The sequence below is a fragment of the Plecotus auritus genome (genome assembly GCF_963455305.1).
Source record: "Plecotus auritus genome assembly, chromosome: 8".
Taxonomy (NCBI): domain Eukaryota; kingdom Metazoa; phylum Chordata; class Mammalia; order Chiroptera; family Vespertilionidae; genus Plecotus; species Plecotus auritus.
The window spans coordinates 138,270,959-138,290,943 of NC_137782.1; the positions used below are offsets into that span (position 1 = coordinate 138,270,959).

General features: G+C 40.6%; 1 protein-coding gene across 4 annotated transcripts in view; it reads right to left on the minus strand.

Annotated features, from left to right (window-relative positions):
- The window catches only part of COMMD1 (copper metabolism domain containing 1), a 194,538-nt gene that overhangs the window by 81,037 nt on the left and 93,516 nt on the right, over positions 1-19,985 (minus strand). Inside the window, exon 3 of one of the 4 annotated variants that reach the window (XR_013961516.1) lies at positions 18,818-18,924. The exons of 2 other annotated variants lie outside the window; for them this stretch is intronic. The gene's annotated coding sequence lies outside the window, so the exon portion shown is untranslated. Of the gene's footprint in view, positions 1-9,918; positions 9,994-18,817; positions 18,925-19,985 lie in introns of all 4 variants that reach the window. One more of the 4 variants, XR_013961517.1, reaches the window with a different exon arrangement.

The window sequence follows — 19,985 nt, forward strand, 5'->3', positions numbered from 1 at the left end:
TGGTAAAGAGGTATTCAAATGTCAGGTGTTCTCATTATGAGGCATGTGAGAAGCTCTTATCGTCTATCCTCATACTTGATCCCTTAATAATTTTTAAGGTAAGTACTAAATATTGCTGTTTTATAGATAACCCTGGGGCACAGAGAGGTTAACCTGCATCACAAAACCAGAAAAAGGCAGAATCAGATTGTAAAGTCCAAAGTCCATGCTGTCTCCACAGCACCTGTAGTATAAAATGAAAGGAGGATTTGGATTGGCTCTGTGTTACCCCGGGAATAGGGCTAATTTGGTTGTACTAGAAATTGTGACAGGTGGTGAAAAACTCAGTGTACGTGAACAGTTTTCCCAACGACCTAGGTAAACTTGATTAGAAAGTTGGACAGCTAAGAATCATTACTAGACCAAGTTGGGAAACATCAATCAGTTCACTGAAAGATAACCAGATCTTGAAGCAGCTGTAAATATTTCTAGGGCTTTTCTACTTGCTGCAAGCTGGCTCTCCCCAGATTTCCCTCAAACACATTTCCTTTAATCACTGGTAGGATCAGTCAATCAACCCTAGATTAGGTAGACATCAAAGACAAAAGCCTCTGAAGTATGGTGACAGAAATTTCATGAGCACTAAACAAATCCTAGGTTCGCACTGTCTTGAGAGACAAGGGCAAATTATATATCCAAGAGTAACTATGTTCAAGACTCTTAGGAACAATAGTCATGTAATTTAAAAGCTGTATGAATTATTAGAAATCATATAATCCAACTGTCTTATTTTTTAGATAATGAAATCGAGGCCCCAGGCAGGTTAAATGACATGCCTATTGTCTATCTCCCGGTTAATGGCAGAACCACAGATCAGTGATCTTCTCTACATTTTCCTCTGTAAATACTATGGCATTTCCCAAAGTGGCAGGTAAAAGAAGACCACAGCCTCTTCAGAGGGAGGGAGTCATTTTGTCATCAACTAGAAGAATCTTCAGCAATTGATTTTGAAAAAGTACCTTTGCTGCTGCTAAGCGGCTATGCTGAATCTATACTGATGGCGTTGAACATCCCCCAGGAAAAATGAATGCAGAGGAAAATAAGAGGCCTCTCAGATCAAAGTCTCCCAAAGGAAGGGAAGGTAGCTTTCCCTGACAACAGGAAACTTTCTCCTCAAACATGTATTTGAATAGGAGAGGGGTATAGTCTCATATGTGAGCTTAGAAACTACCAGGTTTTCATTTAAAGCAAAAACTAATTTTTTTTTTTTTTTTAAAGGAAGCCAGCTGTGTTTGAGCTTCAGGAGGAGCAAATTTATAGCAAATCAGGCAGTTCAGCTGGCTACATTAAGAGAACAGGCCTCGGATTTGAAAGCCTCTTATTCTTCATTCAGTTTTACTGAGATCTTTAGCTTGACTTTAAAACATTTTTTAACATCTGGCTTTTGAACCAATGGTCTAGAAACTATTAACTAGCAGAGTCTAACATACATATTTAGGAAACTGGCAGAAAAGATGATGTATTCCCTGTTTCACCTTGGAGAAAGTTCGTTACAATGATAAATCACCTGGCTTTCCATTTATGTGGGAAGAGATTATCAAAGACACTGATCAGGAATATGTAAGCAGAGTTTATTAACAGCCAGGATCTTTTCTGATCAGGGTCATTAATTTGTTGTAGGTTTTAGTATTCACATTATTTTTTATTAACCCTCTTAAGTATTACTGAAACTCAGTTTATTTATTTTAATATATTTTTATTGATTTCAGAGAGGAAGGGAGAGGGAGAGAGAGATAGAAACATCAGTGGTGAGAGAGAAACATTGATCAGCTGCCTCCTGCACACCCCACACTGGGGATCAAATCCGCAAGCTGGGCATGTGCCCTGATGGGGAATCGAACTGTGACCTCCTGGTTCATAGGTCGACGCTCAACCAATGAGCCATGCTCAGTTTATTTTTAAAGGAAATCAAATACTGAAGAGAAATAGCAGGCTAGATAAAGAAAAGTTTAGCGTGGCTCAGTGGTTGAGTGTCAACCTATGAACCAAGAGGTCAGTTTGCTTTCCCGTCAGGGCACATGCCCGGGTTGTGGGGTCGATCCCCAGTGTGGGGTGTGCAGGAGGCAGCCAATCAATGATTTCCTCTCATCACTGTTTCTATCTCTCTCTCCCTCTCCATTCCTCTCTGAAATCAATAAAAATATTTTTTAAATAGTAAAACAAATATTTCTATCCTCTTCCAACCTCACGTCTCACCCTTTGAAACAATGAACACTAAAGTCTTAGAAAGACATATAACCATACATGACTCAAAGAAACAGCTAACCTGAAATTGTATTATCAATGCCTAGCCTCATCTAGTTATGCTATCAATATCTTATCAGGAATTCAAGAGCCTTTAAACTGGGGCTTAACACATGGGTCTTTTTTCAAATTTCACATTTGACTGAAGTACCCTACCAAAAGTATATCAAATGCACTTGAAAAATATCTTTAGAAATGCAGATAATGTTTATTAAGCCAGAGGCGAAAAGTACAAAGCAATATGAAACACCTTTTTTTTTTTTTTCCCCCTCAAAGTCCTCCACTCTGATCTGGACCTAACTGATCATAATAATGAGAGATAACAAAACTAAAATCTGGTATTTGAATATCTGATTAAAGAGTTAGAATCATTTCTTTTCAGTAGAGTTTAGATACAGCATGGGGTAAAGTCAGAAAGTGGTTAGCAGCAGATGAATAAGCAAGCACATCATTACTAAGACTATGTATTTTGTGATCATGGGGAATATGGCATTGTATTAAACACAAGGTTTTAAATAATTATTTTAAATTAGAAAAGAAAGCAAAGGCAAAATATTCAAATAGTCATTCCAAGTGCAAAAACTATAAAATTCTAAGAGGAGATCCTTGAGAGGCCAACCTACCCAAACCACCACCAACAACACAACAAAAATCAAGCTGGCTTTAATGACTTCCAGACAAGAACATTTCACAGGTTCCTAAGGAACTCCTTTCCCACGTAACCACTCTAACATTCTAACAAGGAAACTCTTATTTGTCAAGCCTAAGTCTTTAATGTTTTAGCTGAAACTCATTTCCTATCAGGATCAAAGAATATAAGTGATTATTAATAATAAAAGGCCTGTGGCCATGACGCTGTAACTCGGAATGACCAAAGACTGGTCACCAGGAGGCTGTGTGTGCAGCGAGGTGCTCGCGGGTGGGCGGGGACTTGACTCCGGGTCCCTCCTCTCCCCCGCCAGCCACGCCACCCCTACCCCCGCACCGTGGGAGTCAGTCTGGGTCCCGCCAGCGCAGTGGGTCTGGGTCTCGCTTAGCCTCTAGTATAATAATAATTAAGCAAGTGTTTGGTTTTCCCCATCTACACACTAAGTAACCTCTTTGTGTAAGATGTCCATTTAGATGACTTCCTTATCTGGGCTCATAAGCATTCTTTGGTAAAACAATACTACATTGATAAAATGCTAAAAAATAGAAAATAAAAAAGAACTGTAACTTATTGAATAGAATTACAGAGTAAAATTATTGAAAATAAATTCAACATAAAACAAACTAGAAATCCTATAACCTATGTTCTATATTCTTATTATTTCCCATGCAAAATGTTCACAAAGTTTTATTCCCAATTTATTGGCCATATTTAGCATTACAATACATAATTTCTAACATGTTGTGGTTTCCTTAAAATTCTAAAGTTGGGGGATGGAGGGCGAGAGTGATAAAGGGTGCCTCAGGATCCTGCTAAACTGATACTGACTCAAGTAGACCAGATTTCATAAGGCTTATTCCTAGTTTTTCTCTTGGTTTTGTTACTGGGAATGTGGCTCTTGGTTCTTGGGTTCAACAAAGAAAGAATTCAGAGCCAAGAACTCTAGCGTATGAAGTTTATTTAGCAAGCAAAGCAAAAGCACACTTGAAGAGAAGAACAGAGTGGGCTGCTCAGAGCTGCCTTGGCCTTTTAGAAAGAAAAGTCACAGAGGCAGAAAAAGTGATCCAGATGGTCCATGTGACTCAGGGAACAAATTACAGTGGCAAAAGAAGGGCCCTTGGAGCTTAGGAGAAAGAAAGCAAAGACACACACCTGAAAGAGGGGACAGGGGGGAGGGAGGTTTAGGCACAGGTGTTGAGAGAGAGAGAGAGAGAGAGAGAAAGAGAGAGAAAGGCAGGAATTTTAGAAAGATCTCAGGGGAGGATCTCAATAGAATATTCATCAGCTTATCAGGTATGTTCTTTAATATTATGATACATCAAAATGAACATACAGGATCAGGGGTAGGGGTCATTAGTCATTGCATCCAATCCTGATGTCAGCCATAGGCATCACTTCATCTGGTTCTGCTGCTTTTCTGGGCCTGGAGCTGAGACACAACTGAGGACTAGATGTTATCTTTAGTTTGACCAAAACTCTGTCTGTGGTTTACAGACCCAAAGCTTTGTTCCTAAGATTATCTGATGTTGATCAGAACCTCATGGTCCTGAGGGCTTACTGCTTAAGGGAATGGTTGTGCAAGGGAGAAGGAGGCAAGTGAGTCAGGGTGTAAGGATGGGGCCAGTCTGAATCAGCTATCTGTCTCAGTTTCCCCATTCTACTTCCCAAGGAATTTTCCTAGCTTCTTACTATCCTGCCTGTTTTATTTATTGATGCAAAGAGACTCTTGGCTGACAAAAACTTTAGCCATAAGGCCTATCCCCCTGTTTGGGCTGTCACTTCATAAACCTAAATTAACCCTCTGCCACTGCAGCTCTGGCACTCTGTCTTCTGTGTTTAACAACTGGAGAGAGAACAAGAACGTGCAGCAAAGGTCAAACAAAACTGGCAATGGCTTCTTAAACATCAATTATATAACAAGTAAGATACCCAATAGCTTTGAACATTGCCCACCAGAGAAGTTCCAAACATCTTCATAAGTAGACCTGTGTTTACCATTAATATTTCCTGTGGCTTTCTCAGGATTATCATTAATACTGTTCCCTGACTCCTTCAGGCCACCTCAAAACAGCTTCTCCGTGGCAGAGGACCTTCCAAGTTCCTTCCTCAGGAACGATTTGCCCAAAATTAAAAATTTTTAAGTAAAATATATTTTTTTAATTTAATAAATCTTTATTGTTCAGATTATTACAATTGTTCCTCTTTTCCCCCCCATAGCTCCCTCTACCCAGTTCCTACCCCACCCTCTGCCCTTACCTCCCCCACACTGTCCTCATCCATAGGTGTACGATTTTTGTCCAGTCTCTTCCCGCACCCCCCACACTCTTTTCCCCCTAAGAATTGTCAGTCCACTCCCTTTCTATGCCCCTGATTCTATTATATTCACCAGTTTATTCTGTTCATCAGATTTTTTATTCACTTGATTTTTAGATTTACTTCTTGATAGATATGTATTTGTAGTTCATAGTTTTTATCTTTACCTTTTTCTTCTTTTTCCTCTTCTTAAAGAGTACCTTTCAGCATTTCATATAATGCTGGTTTGGTGTTGATGAACTCCTTTAGCTTTTTCTTATCTGTGAAGCTCTTTATCTGACCTTCAATTCTGAATAATAGCTTTGCTGAATAATAGCTTTGCTGGGTAGAGTAATCTTGGTTGTAGGTTCTTGCTATTCATCACTTTGAAAATTTCTTCTCACTCCCATCTGGCCTGCATAGTTTCTGTTGAGAAATCAGCTGACAATCGTTATGGGTGCTCCCTTGTAGGTAATTAACTGTTTTTCTCTTGCTGCTTTTAATATTCTCTCTTTGTCTTTTGCTCTTGGCCTTTTAATTATGATGTGTCTTGGTGTGGTCCTCTTTGGATTCCTTTTGTTTGGGGTTCTCTGTGCTTCCTGGACTTGTAAGTCTATTTCTTTCACCAGGTGGGGGAAGTTTTCAGTCATTATTTCTTCAAATAGGTTTTCAGTATCTTGCTCTCTCTCTTCTTTTGGCACCCCCATAATTCAGATGTTGGTACGCTTGAAGTTGTCCCAGAGGCTCCTTACATTATCTTCAAATTTTTGGATTCCTTTTTCTTTTTGCTTTTCTGGTTGAGTGTCTTTTGCTTCTTTGTATTTCAAATCTTTGACTTGAGTCTTGCGTTCCTCCAGTCTGCTGTTAGGTCTCTGCATAATATATTTTATTTCAGTCAGTGTATGTTTAATTTCTAGTTGGTCCTTTTTCATATCCTCAAGGGTCTCGCTAAATTTATCGGCCTTTTCTAGGAAATTCTTGAAAAACCTTATAACCATGGTTTTGAACTCTATATCCAGTCGTTTGCTTTCCTCCATTTCTTTCGTTTGTGATCTGTTTCTTTATAGTTCCCCGAAAACTATAAAGCATTTTCGCAGCTTCCCTGAGTTGGTAGAGTAGCTTTGTGTGCTAGGTGTCCTATATAGCCCAGTGGCTCAGCCTCCCCAGTTACCTGAGGTGGACACTCTTGGTGCACCCCTTTGTGGACTGTGTGTACAGCCTTGTTGTAGTTAAGTCTTGATTGTTGTTGGAATCACTGGGAGGAATTGATCTCCAGGCCAATTGGCTGTGAGGGTCAGCTGTGTCTATGCCAGGAGAACTTCTGTGCTGGAGACAGCCTTATGAGACAAGACTTGCAAACTTGCAAAAGCCTCTGTGCTCAGCTTGGATGGGGCGGAGTCTCAGGGCGGAGCAGACAGCCTTGGCTTCCCGTCAGCCCTGCCCTATGAGGCCCCTGGGTCTCAGTAATTGCTGCAAGCACATCTGAGAGAAAGCCGCCCTTGAGTTTCACCCGCTGCCAGACAGTCCAGTTTCTCCCCCAATGAATCTGGATTCCCAGATTCTTTCCCGGAACTGGAGTTCAGCACAGTCGGGAGTTTCTGTCTTCCCCCTGCTAGAGAAAGCCAGCGGCACACTCAGCAGTCAGTCCTCTCTGCGCACACTCGTGTGTGCGCCTCTAGACCCCTGCCTTTCGCGGCTCCCCTGAGTTTCCGTGCGCTCCTCTCTTTTCCTGACAGTCCAGACTCCCCCCGTATGAGTCTGGATCTCCAGGGTCTCACCTGAAACTGGGGTTCAGTGCAGTCTGAACTGGAGTTCAGCGCAGTCAGGAGCTTCCACCTTCCTCCCACTAGAGAAAGCTAGCCAGGCACTCAGCCGCCCGTCCTCTCTGCGCACGTGTGTCCGTACCTCAGCCTTTTGCAGCTCCTCTGAGTCTCCGTGTGCCCCTCTCTTTCCTTCTATTGTAGAATTTCCACTCAGCCAGCTTTCCTGTAGTTCTGGATGATGTCCATTCTGTCTTTTAGCTCTAGTTTTGAAATTGTTGTGCGAGGCAGCAGTTTATGTGTTCACCTATGCCGCCATCTTGGTTTCTCCTCCAAAATTAAAATTTTATAGTTCCCCGAAAACTATGCTGATAACTCTCCACTGTCCTTTCATATCTATTCTCCACCCTTCTCTGCTTTGTTCTAGTCCCTGTGAAGCTGTTCTCTAAGATTGTGTCACCCCCTTGTTTTCTGGCTTAGAGTTGGGTTCAGGCAAGAAGAGAGAGAGGTCAGGATATTTATTCCCCAACCCCCAACTCCTTCTCTTCTACCATTTCCAATATTTGCTATGTGGGGGCAGTGTTTCTTCATTTCTCACTTTACTTTCTGGCAATAATCACTACTTCAGTATAAATACAAAGATGAGTTTCTTTACACTACCAAAGTACATTTTCACCCAATATAAACTCCAAAGATGAGCAAAGCAAGACTTTTCATCATGCTTAAGTTGGTAGAAAGGCTGCCTTCCAAGTGTAAACAATAGGATAAACCAGAAACAATATTTTTTCTTATCATTTGAAATAGAAATCTTGTATAGTCACACTTTGATTAATTAAAGAACAACAACAATTGCAATAACAACTGTGGAAGATGAGATTTCATTGAAACATTTGCATCAAAGATCTTAATACCAAAAACATGGTCTCATATCTATTGATAACCTGTTCTTTTTTTTTTTTTTTTAATATATTTTATTGATTTCTTACAGAGGGGAAAGGGAGAGGATAGATAGTTAAAAACATCAATGAGAGAGAAACATCAATCAGCTGCCTCCTGCACACCTCCCACTGGGGATGTGCCTGCAACCCAGGTACATGCCCTTTGACCAGAATCAAACCCAGGACCCTTCAGTCCGCAGGCCGACGCTCTATCCACTGAGCCAAACCGGTCAGGGCGATAACCTGTTCTTATATCCTATATCTAGAACAATGGATAGCTTAGCTGTAGTTTAAAACAATACTTCGCCTGGCTGGTGTGACTCAGTGGTTGAGCATCAACTTATGAATCAGGAGGTCACAGTTCGATTCCAGTCAGGGCTTGATCCCCAGTGTGGGACATGCAGAAGGCAGCTGACCAATTATTCCCATCACTGATGTTTCTATCTCTCTCTCCCTCCTTCTTCCTCTCTGAAATCAATAACAAATTTTTTTTTAATTTAAAACAATACTTCAAAAAAGAAAACTTGTGATTTATAATCTTTTTTTAAATCTTTCAACAAAAAATGTTAACAATACATATTACAACCAATGGTCCTTACTCAGGCCATTTTTATCCTAAGGAAATCCTCATTTCAAATATAATAGCTGACAAATCATACATCTACTGTGTAAAGAGTAGGGTAATCCAATATTTTAACAGGGGAAAAAAGGTACCATAAATCACAAAGCAAATCATCCCACTGATGACTGAGCAAGTAAATTAAAATGATTCACCCCAAAACTCAGTAGGTGTCCATAATGTTCTAAGAAAAATTGGGACTAAGAGAATTCACTCTAATAAATGAAAAAGCAATGCCCAGGCATTGCTCAGTGGTTAGAGTGCCATCACTCAGACCGAAGGGTCTTGGATTCGATTCCCAGTCAAGAGCACATATCTCAGTTGCAGGCTTGATACCCGGCCCTGGTGGGGGGTGTGTGGGAGGCAGCCAATCGATATGTCTCTCTCACATCGATGTTTCTCTCCCCCCTACCTTCCATTCTCTCTAAACATCAATGGAAAAATATCTTCAGGTGAGGATTAAAAAAATATCTTCAGGTGAGGATTAATATTATTCCAAATATTTCTTTTCCTATAGTAACAAGGACTACTGTTCTCAACCTAGATGTCTTTAAAACATAAATACTCTCAGAAGAAGTATTATAAAAAGTTATTAACACCTTTCTATTACTTAAATCAGGAGACTTATTTTCTTCCAGGAAGAATGAACCCAAGTAGCCTGCCTTAAAATACATGGTACCTACCATTAAGAGGTATAAGTAGGGCACAAAATATAAAAGAACTAGGAAAGTACCAAAGGCAAATCCTTCCCCTTACCCCATAAACCATATCAGATGCACAGATCCATAGGTGAAGTATATTAAGTAACTCAGATCCCTAATCCATACTCTCCATGCCTTTCAAATCACCTGATCACAGAAGTTGCCAGGCACCAAGAAAACCTAGGGAATCTTACAAAGGGAGCATTAGCAAGATAATTTCAATGAAAACCAAAGGTTGAATTTACACACACACAAACATATTCTTCTGCTGCTGTGCTTTCATTGTTATCTGCAGACTCAGAGCCTGTGAGCCAACAAAGCAATAACATTGAAGAACACGGTCCACTCAAAGTTGTTTGAATTTCTAAGACAGAAAGTGGGAGTATGCCAAGAACAGGACCCTGAGATTCTTTTGGTTTAGGTTTCTTAGCTGGAAAAAAAGCTAGAGCCATGACTTAGAAGAAAACTATACATGCCTGTACTGCCAATGTGTGGTTAAAAGGAATATGAATTTTGGCCCAAGCAACCCTGACTTGTTTCTGAAAGGGAGAAAATAGTTTTAATTTTGCAAGAATGAGTGGTTCTTTTATGGGCTGAATGATGTACTGCTAAACCATGACTATTCTTCTTCCTCTTGCCCCCGCCCCGGCCCCCCGCCCCAAGGTTTCAAAACAACCTGATATATACTCTGATCCCCATTACAGGCCAGTGGATAGTGAAAGGTAGAAGACCATCAATCTTCATTTTAACACTAGAAAAGAAAAAAAAGAGAGAGACCCACAGATTAATCCCAATTATGTGAAGACCAGAATTCCCAGCTCTTTGATTTAACCTACCGCCTGCTAACTATATCTGCCTCTGAATTTGGATAGTTTCAAACATGATTAGTGTAGTACATGTAACAGAGTAGAATGGCAACTAATTAAAAATGCCTGATTTTATGCTGATTTACATAAACACCAGGACTTAAGCATTTACAAAGGTATTTAGAAACAACCAACGAAAGAAAAGAAAATGGAGCCAAGTTATATAAACACAAAAAGCTCAACAATTAGATCATTGGCTGTTTCCTATGTTTTTCAAAACATTGTGCTCCAATCCATTTTCCAATTTTTTCAATTTTCAGCAGTATTTAATGTTTAGCTATTAAGATTTCTGTATTTTGAAAAACTTTGGCTAAAAAAATATTTGGGTAGAAAACTATTTTAGGTGCTCTGGTTGGATCCGCAGGAAATCATACTAAGCTTTTGGCTAAGTAGATCTAGTTTCCATGTGAAAATGGACAAAGAACCAGAAGAACTGCTAAACAGCTGAAAAGGCAAATCGCACTGAAGGAGGGATAAATTTCACTTAAATCTTAGAGAAACCAAATGACAAAACTCTAGCACTTTAAAAAAAAAAAAAAGTGTGTTGCTAATTTTCAAACTGGGGCCCCTCCTCATTCCTGATGAGGTATATTCCAGAGCAAACTCATTTGCAAACAACTTTGACAAACAAACTAAAATATATTTGCATGACAGAAATAGAGAAAATGAAAAACAAAGCAAAACTCATGCAGAGTTCCTTGTTTAGGCAATACCATTGGTCAGGCAGGAACAAAGTATGCAATGGCACCTCCTTTCTAAGGGGTTCTTGATAATCTATAGATTAAGAGGGAGGAAACATCTTAGCATATCCAATAAAAAGACAGGAGTGCAGCAATGAATGGTAAACTCCTTGGCAGAGGAGGAAGACAGAAGCGGTACTAATCAAACCAATTCTGGGATTGCAGATTTTCTCCAACAAGAGATCACCAACTTGCTCTGCCAACAGCACCATCTCTCAGTTCTCAGCTTTCTCGATGTGGTTTCTTTCAAGTCAATAATGACAGCATAATTAAGCAGAAACAGGCATAGTGAGAAAGCAGCATTTCCCTTGGCTCTTCTCTGGAGGAAACAAATAGGTAAATAGGGCAATGATGGAAAGACCAAGGGTAGGACTTTCAAATTCAAAAAACACTAATGGGGGGGGGGTGATTTTTAATAATTTTTTTCTGCGGTTATGGGGAAAGTGGACTAATTTTGTTGTGTTTCCAACAAATTTCAAATATAAGTTACATTCTGAGGTAATACTAGGGGTTGGGACTTTAATATATGAATTTGCAAAGGACACAATTCAGTCCATACAATCTCCAATGCTTAGAGGATAGTCTGTCAAGCATTTGGTAAGTATTTGCATTTGGTGATGATGATGATGACGATCCCACACATGATTCTAGGCTTGCTGTTCATATCATATAGAAAATAATTTCTAATAGTCCAAAAACAAGAAAACAGATATATACAAAAACTATCTGAGGATTGCTCAGGTATGCCAGTCCAATGTGGCAGAAGACATATCACTGAACTTGATTTTGAAATGTCATTTAATCTGTGGGGGCTACCAAAATAAAAGCTGCCAGGAAAGGGACTAGAAAATGGTTTAAAAAGAAAACTCTCATAACCCTCACTCTCAGAGCCTCTTATGTACCTTGCTGCCAACGTCCAGCCCTGAAGACTGACTCAGGGTCTGGCACACCATTTTGTGATAGAATATGGGAATGAGGGAAGGAGAAAGGATTTGTAGTCATTACATGAAGTTAGTCACTAGCCTCTCTAGCTCAAATAACTTACAATAAACTTCTGGAGGAGGCAGAAGAGAGTAGATTGCAGCTTTATTATATAGGGTTGAATTCTAATATCACTTAAGTTGCTGAGCCTTTGTTCACATGCAATAATCATCCCTCACATTAACCCCATGCTTCATAGTTTTAAAGCACTCACATGCATGACCTCGCTTGATCCTTAGAATAGCCCTGTGAACTAGAAAGAGTCCAAGTCAGGGATAAGTTCCTTTAAACAACTGTAAAAGTGACAGACCTTTTCAATTTGACCCAAAGCAGATCTTTTTAGCTATATTCAGCAAGAAGACTTTGTCAGATAATGCAATGGATTTTTATATACTTCTGATCCAATTTATATAGGAAAAGAGCTCACAAATCTAGAAACTAGAGATTAAAAGTTAAGTCATTTGCAAAGGACAGAGCAGGTAGTCAGGTCCTAACTGAAGAAAAAACAGACTTTCTTATTTGGTTACCATTTATTCAATAGAGTTTTGAAGCAGTGGAGGGAATAGAAAAGTTTGAAGGGGATGCAAGGATCATCTCTAGACCCTGGGGAAAAATGACATGCCACAATTTTTAAAAAGTCAGTTTGGAAGACAGGAGTAGGAGAGGTTGTGGGGAAAGTGTGACAAATCCGAAGGAATAAGCAAATTCAGAGGGATACAGAAATTACAATAATGGTAATATTAATAGCAATGATAACTAACAATGGCTAAGGTTTATTGAACACATTAAAAATGCCAAGCATTACTCTAAGTACTTTACATGCATCACTTCATGTTGGTGAGGACAATTTTATCCCACTTTACAGATAACGAAAGTGAAGAAGGATGATCAACTTGTGTAAGGCCACACAGGTGGTAAGTGGCAGAGCCAGTTATAAACCAGTCTTGTCTCACTCGAGTTTGGGCCCTTAACCACTTCACGATCCTGATTCACATTCATATATAACATAAACATCATCACAGTCACTGAGTACCCACATGTGAAAGTTATTCTAGGACTCAGTTAACTTTAACAAAGACTCAAAGAAAAGCTGAGTGCTGATAGTATGATTACCCCAAGTCAATCTAAAGTATCCTATATAAACATTTGGATAGGCAATAATTATACCCTGGTTGCATAGAAAGATTTTCAGCTTTAAGTGTAATGAGATGACAGCACAACTAAGTTAATATGTGCATGTGATCCAGGCAGAGAAGCATATCATAAAGAGACTAAGTTCTTATTCTGAGGCAAGATAGACTCTTTATTCCTTCTCTCTTTCTGTGTGTTGGGGGGGGGGGGGGGGAAGGGAGAGAGAGAGACAGTGAGAATTCAGTTATATATATAGCTCATTTCTCCATCACCAGGAGAGGTGGAGGCGAAGTTTACCTTTGTAGTTCTACAGACTAATGTGTGGAGCTCCTTGAACGAGACTCTTCTCCCATTAACCCAAATCATAGTCAGCAGAATCAAAATACTTTGCTTAAACTGGGGATTCTTTCCATTAATAATCAGAAAAAATTTCTAATTCTACCTTGTTATCTAACCCAAGAACACCAAATTATTCAACTTGAGAAAAATTCCATCAGCATTTATAAGAACTTTTGGGATACAAAAAAGATAAATACATTCAATTGTGAGTTTAAATCTTTAATATCCTTCATATTTAGCCCACACCTATTCTCTGGCCAAGCCAAGTGTAAACAGGAATAGATGGAGTGAAGGGAAAGAAAGCTCTTGATAATGCCCAAAATAGCATAGTTCGGTCGTACGTAATTGCTTTTTTTTTTTTTTCTCTGATTAGCTATATTTATTTATTTTTAAATAAATCTTTATTCAGATTATTACAATTATTTCTCCTTTTTCCCCCCATAGCTCCCCTCCACCCAGTTCCCACCCCACCTTCTGCCCTTACCTCCCCCCCACTGTCCTCATCCATAGGTGTATGATTTTTGTCCAGTCTCTTCATGAACCCCCCATACCCCTTTCCCCCTGAGAATTATCAGTCCACTCCCTTTCTATGCCCCTGATTCTATTATATTCACCAGATTATTCTGTTCCTCAGGTTTTAAATTCACTTGATTTTTAGGTTCGCTTGTTGATAGATATGTATTTGTTGTTCATAATTTTTCTCTTTACTTTTTTCTTCTTCCTCTTCTTTAAGAATACCTTTCAGCATTTCATATAATACTGGTTTGGTGGTGATGAACTCCTTCAGCTTTTTCTTATCTGTGAAGCTCTTTATCTGCCCTTCAATTCTGAATGATAGCTTTGCTGGGTAGAGTAATCTTGGTTGTAGGTTCTTGCTATTCATCACATTGAAAATTTCTTGCCACTCCCGTCTGGCCTGCATAGTTTCTGTTGAGAAGTCAGCTGACAGTCGTATGGGTGCTTCCTTGTAGGTAATTAACTGTTTTTCTCTTGCTGCTTTTAATATTCTCTCTTTGTCTTTTGCTCTTGGCATTTTAATTATGATGTGTCTTGGTGTGGTCCTCTTTGGATTCCTTTTGTTTGGGGTTCTGTGGGCTTCCTGGACTTGTAAGTCTATTTCTTTCACCAGGTGGGGGAAGTTTTCGGTCATTATTTCTTCAAATAGGTTTTCAGTATCTTGCTCTCTCTCTTCTTCTGGCACCCCCATAATTCTGATGTTGGTACGCTTGAAGTTGTCCCAGAGTCTTCTTGCATTATCTTCAACTTTTTGGATTTTTTTTTTTGCTTTTTGCTTTTTCAGTTGAGTGTTTTTTGCTTCTTTGTATTTCAATTCTTTGACGTGATTCTTGTGTTCCTCTATTCTGTTTCTGGGTCTCTGTATAATATTTTTTATTTCAGTCAGTGTATGTTTAATTTCTAGTTGGTCCTTTTTCATATCTTCGAGGGTCTCGTTATATTTATCGGCCTTTTCTAGGATATTCTTAAAAAGTCTTATAACCGTGGTTTTGAATTCTATATCCATTCGTTTGTTTTCCTCCATTTCTTTCGTTTGTGATCTGATTCTTTGACCCCGCATTTTCACTGATTCCCTGAGTTGGTAAGGTAGATATTTGTGCTAGGTTTCCAATATGGCCCAGTGGGTCTGCTTCCCCAGTTAACCTGAGGTGGACACTCTTGGTGCACCCCTTTGTGGACTGTGTGTACAGCCTTGTTGTAATTAAGTCTTTATTGTTATTGGTATCACTGGGAAGAATTGACCTCCGGGCCAGTTGGCTGTAAGGATCAGCTGTGTCTATGCTGGGAGAAGTTCGGTGCTGGAGACAGCCTTATAGGATTAGACTTGCCAAATTGCAATAGGCTCTGTGCTCAGCTTGGATGGGGTGGAGTCTCAGTCTTGGCTTCCTGTCAGCCTTGCCCTTGCGCGCATGTGCGCTTTCTGTCCTCCGCCTTCCCCAGCTCGAGTCTCCGCCTGAGAGTCCAGACTCCCCCCACAAGAGCGTGGGTCCCCAGGGGCTCGCCTGGAACTGGGGTTCACTGCAGTCAGAACTGGGGCTCAGTGCAGTCAGAATCCTCTGACTCCCTTCCACTAGGGAAAGCCTGTGGCAACTTCCGCAGCCTTTGTGCGCACTTTCAGTCCTCCGCCTTCCCCGGCTCCCGAGTCTCCGCCCGAGAGTCCAGACTCCCCCCACAAGAGCGTGGGTCCCCAGGGGCTCGCCTGGAACTGGGGTTCACTGCAGTCAGAACTGGGGCTCAGTGCAGTCAGGATCCTCTGACTCCCTTCCACTAGGGAAAGCCTGTGGCAACCTCCGCAGCCTTTGTGCGCACTGGCCCGCGTGCGCCTTCAGACTTCTGCCTTTCCCAGCTCGAGTCTCCGCCCGAGAGTCCAGACTCCCCCCGTAAGAGCGTGGGTCCCCAGGGGTTCGCCTGGAACTGGGGTTCAGTGCAGTCAGAACTGGGGTTCAGTGCGGTCAGAGGCTTCCTTCCCCCTTCCGCCAGAGAAAGTCAGCCAGGCTCTCAGCCGCCCTTCCTCTCTGCGCGCACAAAGCCCCTTTGCCGTACCTCCAATTCTCTGTGAGCTTTTCTTTTTCCTTCTAGTTGTAGAATTTTCACTCAGCCAGCTTTCCTGTGGTTCTGGATGGTGTCCGTTCTGTCTTTTAGTTGTAGTTTTGAAATTGTTGTGCGAGGCAGCAGTTTAGGTGTTTACCTATGCCGCCATCTTGGTTTCTCTCTTTGCGTACGTAATTGCTTGACTAAAAACGTAAAGACAGTGCAGGAAGCATGTACACTGTTATAAGCAAACAAATAACTAGTAAAAATAAATAATGCTAACTCTACTTTGTAGTCCATCCTTTTGTGAAAAAGAACACATTTATCACTCTATCCAGGATTATGTCAATAAACTAGAAATATGAACTATCTAAGAGGCATCAAAATAAATGAGACAAAAACAGTAAAAACAACTATTTTGAAGAAAAGCGATGTATGTCCCCCTAATGGGAGTATAAGAAAAACATCATGACATATATTTCCTCTATGAAACTGCAGTCTATGTTTATCTCCTCAACATGGTTTGATAAATTCTTTGCCAAAGGAGGAAGCATGAGCGTAGTCCTTAACTCCTGGCTGAGTTGGGTTTTAACCATGCCTCAGTGGGTTTTGCTGGTTCCTGAATAATTTTAAACTAATGTGTAAAATGTAAGGCACTTAAAATTTTTTTTCCATCATTTCAAGTGTACAAAAAAATATATGACTCTCCTATACCCTTTCTCCAGATTCACCATTTGTTTAATTGTTCAAATTTTGCCACATTTGCTTTGTCATTCTCTTTCCCTATTACACAACCACTTGAGGGCAAGTATGGGGATGTCATGACCTTTTATCCCTAAAAACGTTAGTGTACACTTCCTAAAGACAAGGATATCCTCTTATATAGTCATGGTATCTAATCCAGTCTCTAATTCTACCAAATACCCCAGTAATGTCCTTTATAAAGTTTTTTCCTGCTCCCAAATCAAATCCGTAATCACACATTGATTACATTTGGATGTACCTTTAGTCTCCTTTAATCTGGAAAAGTTTCTCAGTTGGCCTTTCTTGTGTTCTTTGATATTGAAATTTTTTAACAATACAAGCTAGTTACTTTATAGAATGCCAATTTGGGTTTGTCTGATGTTTCCTCATGATTAGATTCTATGTGTGTGCACATGCTTAATCTATTTACTAGTTCCTATCCCGTGATTAGTGAAGACGGGCTTTGAAATCATACAAACTTAAATTCAAATCTAAATAAAAACTTTACCATTTTTGAGCTGCGAGACTATCTAGGTTTTAGTTTCCTAATTTGTGAAATAGTGATTTAACAGATTTAACTGGTAAGGTTGCTGAGAAGATTTAATGAATGAAATAATGTATCTAAAGCAACTTAACACAGTTTTTTGGGAGTGGGTAAAAATGTATTTTACACCTTCCTGATTTAACCACAGTATCTCACACCCAGCAACATTAAAATAATATTAGTTGGTTAAGCAGCACCTCTATTTACTTTCTCAAAGGGAAAAATAAATATTTCATTCTGCCTATAGCAATCCAATCTGGCCAAAGTCCTTCACTGCCAGTCAGAAACTGCCTCCAGTTATCCGGCAGCTGCATGGACTAGCCCAGTGGTCGGCAAACTCATTAGTCAACAGAGCCAAATATCAACAGTACAACGACTGAAATTTCTTTTGAGAGCCAAATTTTTTAAACCTAAACTATATAGGTAGGTACATTGTTATTAACTTAATTAGGGTACTCCTAAGCTGGCCTTCGCTAAAAACTCAAGGGGCCAAAGAGCCGCATGTGGCTCGCGAGCCACAGTTTGCCGACCACTGGACTGGCCCAAGAAGAACAGCCACTGGCTAGTGAAAGAATACCAGAGGTGCTACAGTGAGCATGTTCCTTCCTGCAGAGTTCTCGCAGAGACACTGGCCAGTGCAGTGGGGTGGAAGAGTATGACAAAGGTACCAAACACAAAGAAGACTCCAGGCTACAGCCACTAAGAATGTGAACGTGCCCAGGCAGCATGGCTCAGTGGTTGAGCATTGACCTATGAACCAGAAGGTCATGGTTCAATTCCTGGTCAGGGTACATGTCCAGGTTGCGGGCTTGATTCCCAGTGTGGGGCCTGCAGGAGGCAGCCGATGGATGATTGTTCTCTCTCATCATTGATGTTTCTATCTCTCTCTCCCTCTCCCTTCCTCTCTGGAATCAATTTAAAAATTTTTTTTTATTTTTTTTTAAGAATGTGAATGTGTTTCAGGGACTGGTGATGAGTACTCTGACTAAAAGCAGGGGCAGAGTCTCAAGTGCAAACTGTCCTTCCTGTCAAGCTATCACTGTCAATCCTAAGAAGGAAGCATTTCCAATCTATTGTTTCAATATGATAATATCCTCCTGTTGAACTAAAAAAACATAGGCCCAAAATTGTGTCACTCCTGTAAAAGCCTATGATTTAACACCTGATTTAATTGCAGCTTCAACCTCTCCCAGAAATATAATCTTAATCAACCAGTATAGAATTTTTGGATCAAAAACCAGTAACGTTCTATATCCCATAAAAATAAGAGGCAATCTGCATAATAAAAGCCCTCAGACATCTCTATCCCCAAACAAAAGATGTCTGCCAGAAAATAATCCTTTCTTTTCTTTAGTCAATAGATCCCTAGCCACATCCTTCTTCCCATAAAAATCTTCTATTTTGTACAACCCTCAGAGAGCCCTTCTAGTTGCCTGATGGATGCTGCAGGATTCATGAATCACTTAATTAAAGTCAATTAACTCTTCAACTTAACTCAGCTGAATTTCATTTTTAAACATTCTTTTAGAATACATCAATAAAATTATTCTATTTACGTTAAACCAATCCTCTATGTCAAGAGATTAAAACAAAACCAAAAAAATAAAAAGCCCTGGCCAGTTTGGCTCAGCGGCAGCCTGTGAACGGAAGGATCCCAGGTTCGATTCGGTCAGGGGCATGTACCTTGGTTGCAGGCTCCTCAGGCCCTGGCCCTGGTCGGAGGCAACCAATTGATGTGTTTCTCTTGCATCGATGTTTCTCTCTGTCTTTCCCTCTCTCTTCTACTCGCCCTAAAAATCAATGGAAAAATATCCTCTGGTGAGGATTAACAAAACAAACAAATGATTTTAAAAAAGAATTATATTAGCTGTACCAATTCTTCTAAATACAGAAGTACAAACCCACTTTTGAGATTTTGAGTCTAATTTCATCTGGGTTTTCCTATGTTATTATTTCAAATATTTTATCATTTTTCTGTTTTCCCCCCTCTATCAATTAGAACTTCAAATGAAAATCAAATGATCCCTTGGGGGTAATAAATTAATTAATTAATTTAATTTAATTAAACAGAAAATTCCTGTGTCCCAAATTTCAAACTGTGAGGAAGGGTCTCTAGCAAAGCAAATGGAAAATTATCTATATATATAAAAGCCTAAGCGATGGAACAGTCGAACAACCAGTCACTATGACACACACTGACCACCAGGGGGCAGGCACTAAACACAAGAGCTGTCGCCTGGTGGTCAGTGTGCTCCCACAGTGGGAGCACTGCTCAGCTAACCAACCTGTCCAGTGGCCCACCAGCCCGGTGGCAGCCATTCACTCCCTCAGTAGTCCTGCAGGTCCAATCTCTGGAGAACAGGCCAGGCACTGACAGACAGGTGCTGCCGGCACAATCCCAACAGTGCTGCCGGCCTCCTGGAAGTCAGCCTCAGGCACCACAGTCACTTCCTGTCCCTAGACCAGACGTCCTCAAACTACGGCCCGCAGGCCACATGCGGCCCGCCGAGGACATTTATCCAGCCCGCCGGGTGCCACTGCCTGTCCTGCTTAGCAGCTGACTCGTCCCGGGCCCGCAGTGCGCATAGGAATTTGTTCATAGTTGTTTTTTTAAACTATAGTCCGGCCCTCCAACTGTCTGAGGGACAGTGAACTGGCCCCCTGTTTAAAAAGTTTGAGGACCCCTGTCCTAGACGCTCCACAAGAAAGAAATGATATAAAAGTGGCCACCAGGTGGCTCCCAACAACCAGTGCAAACATCAGCTGGAGGGATCCTGATTCCTGGGCCAGCAAGGGAGTCCCAGCACCCACCTGGAGGGCAAATCGGGTCCTGCCCTCCCCTCCGCCATTA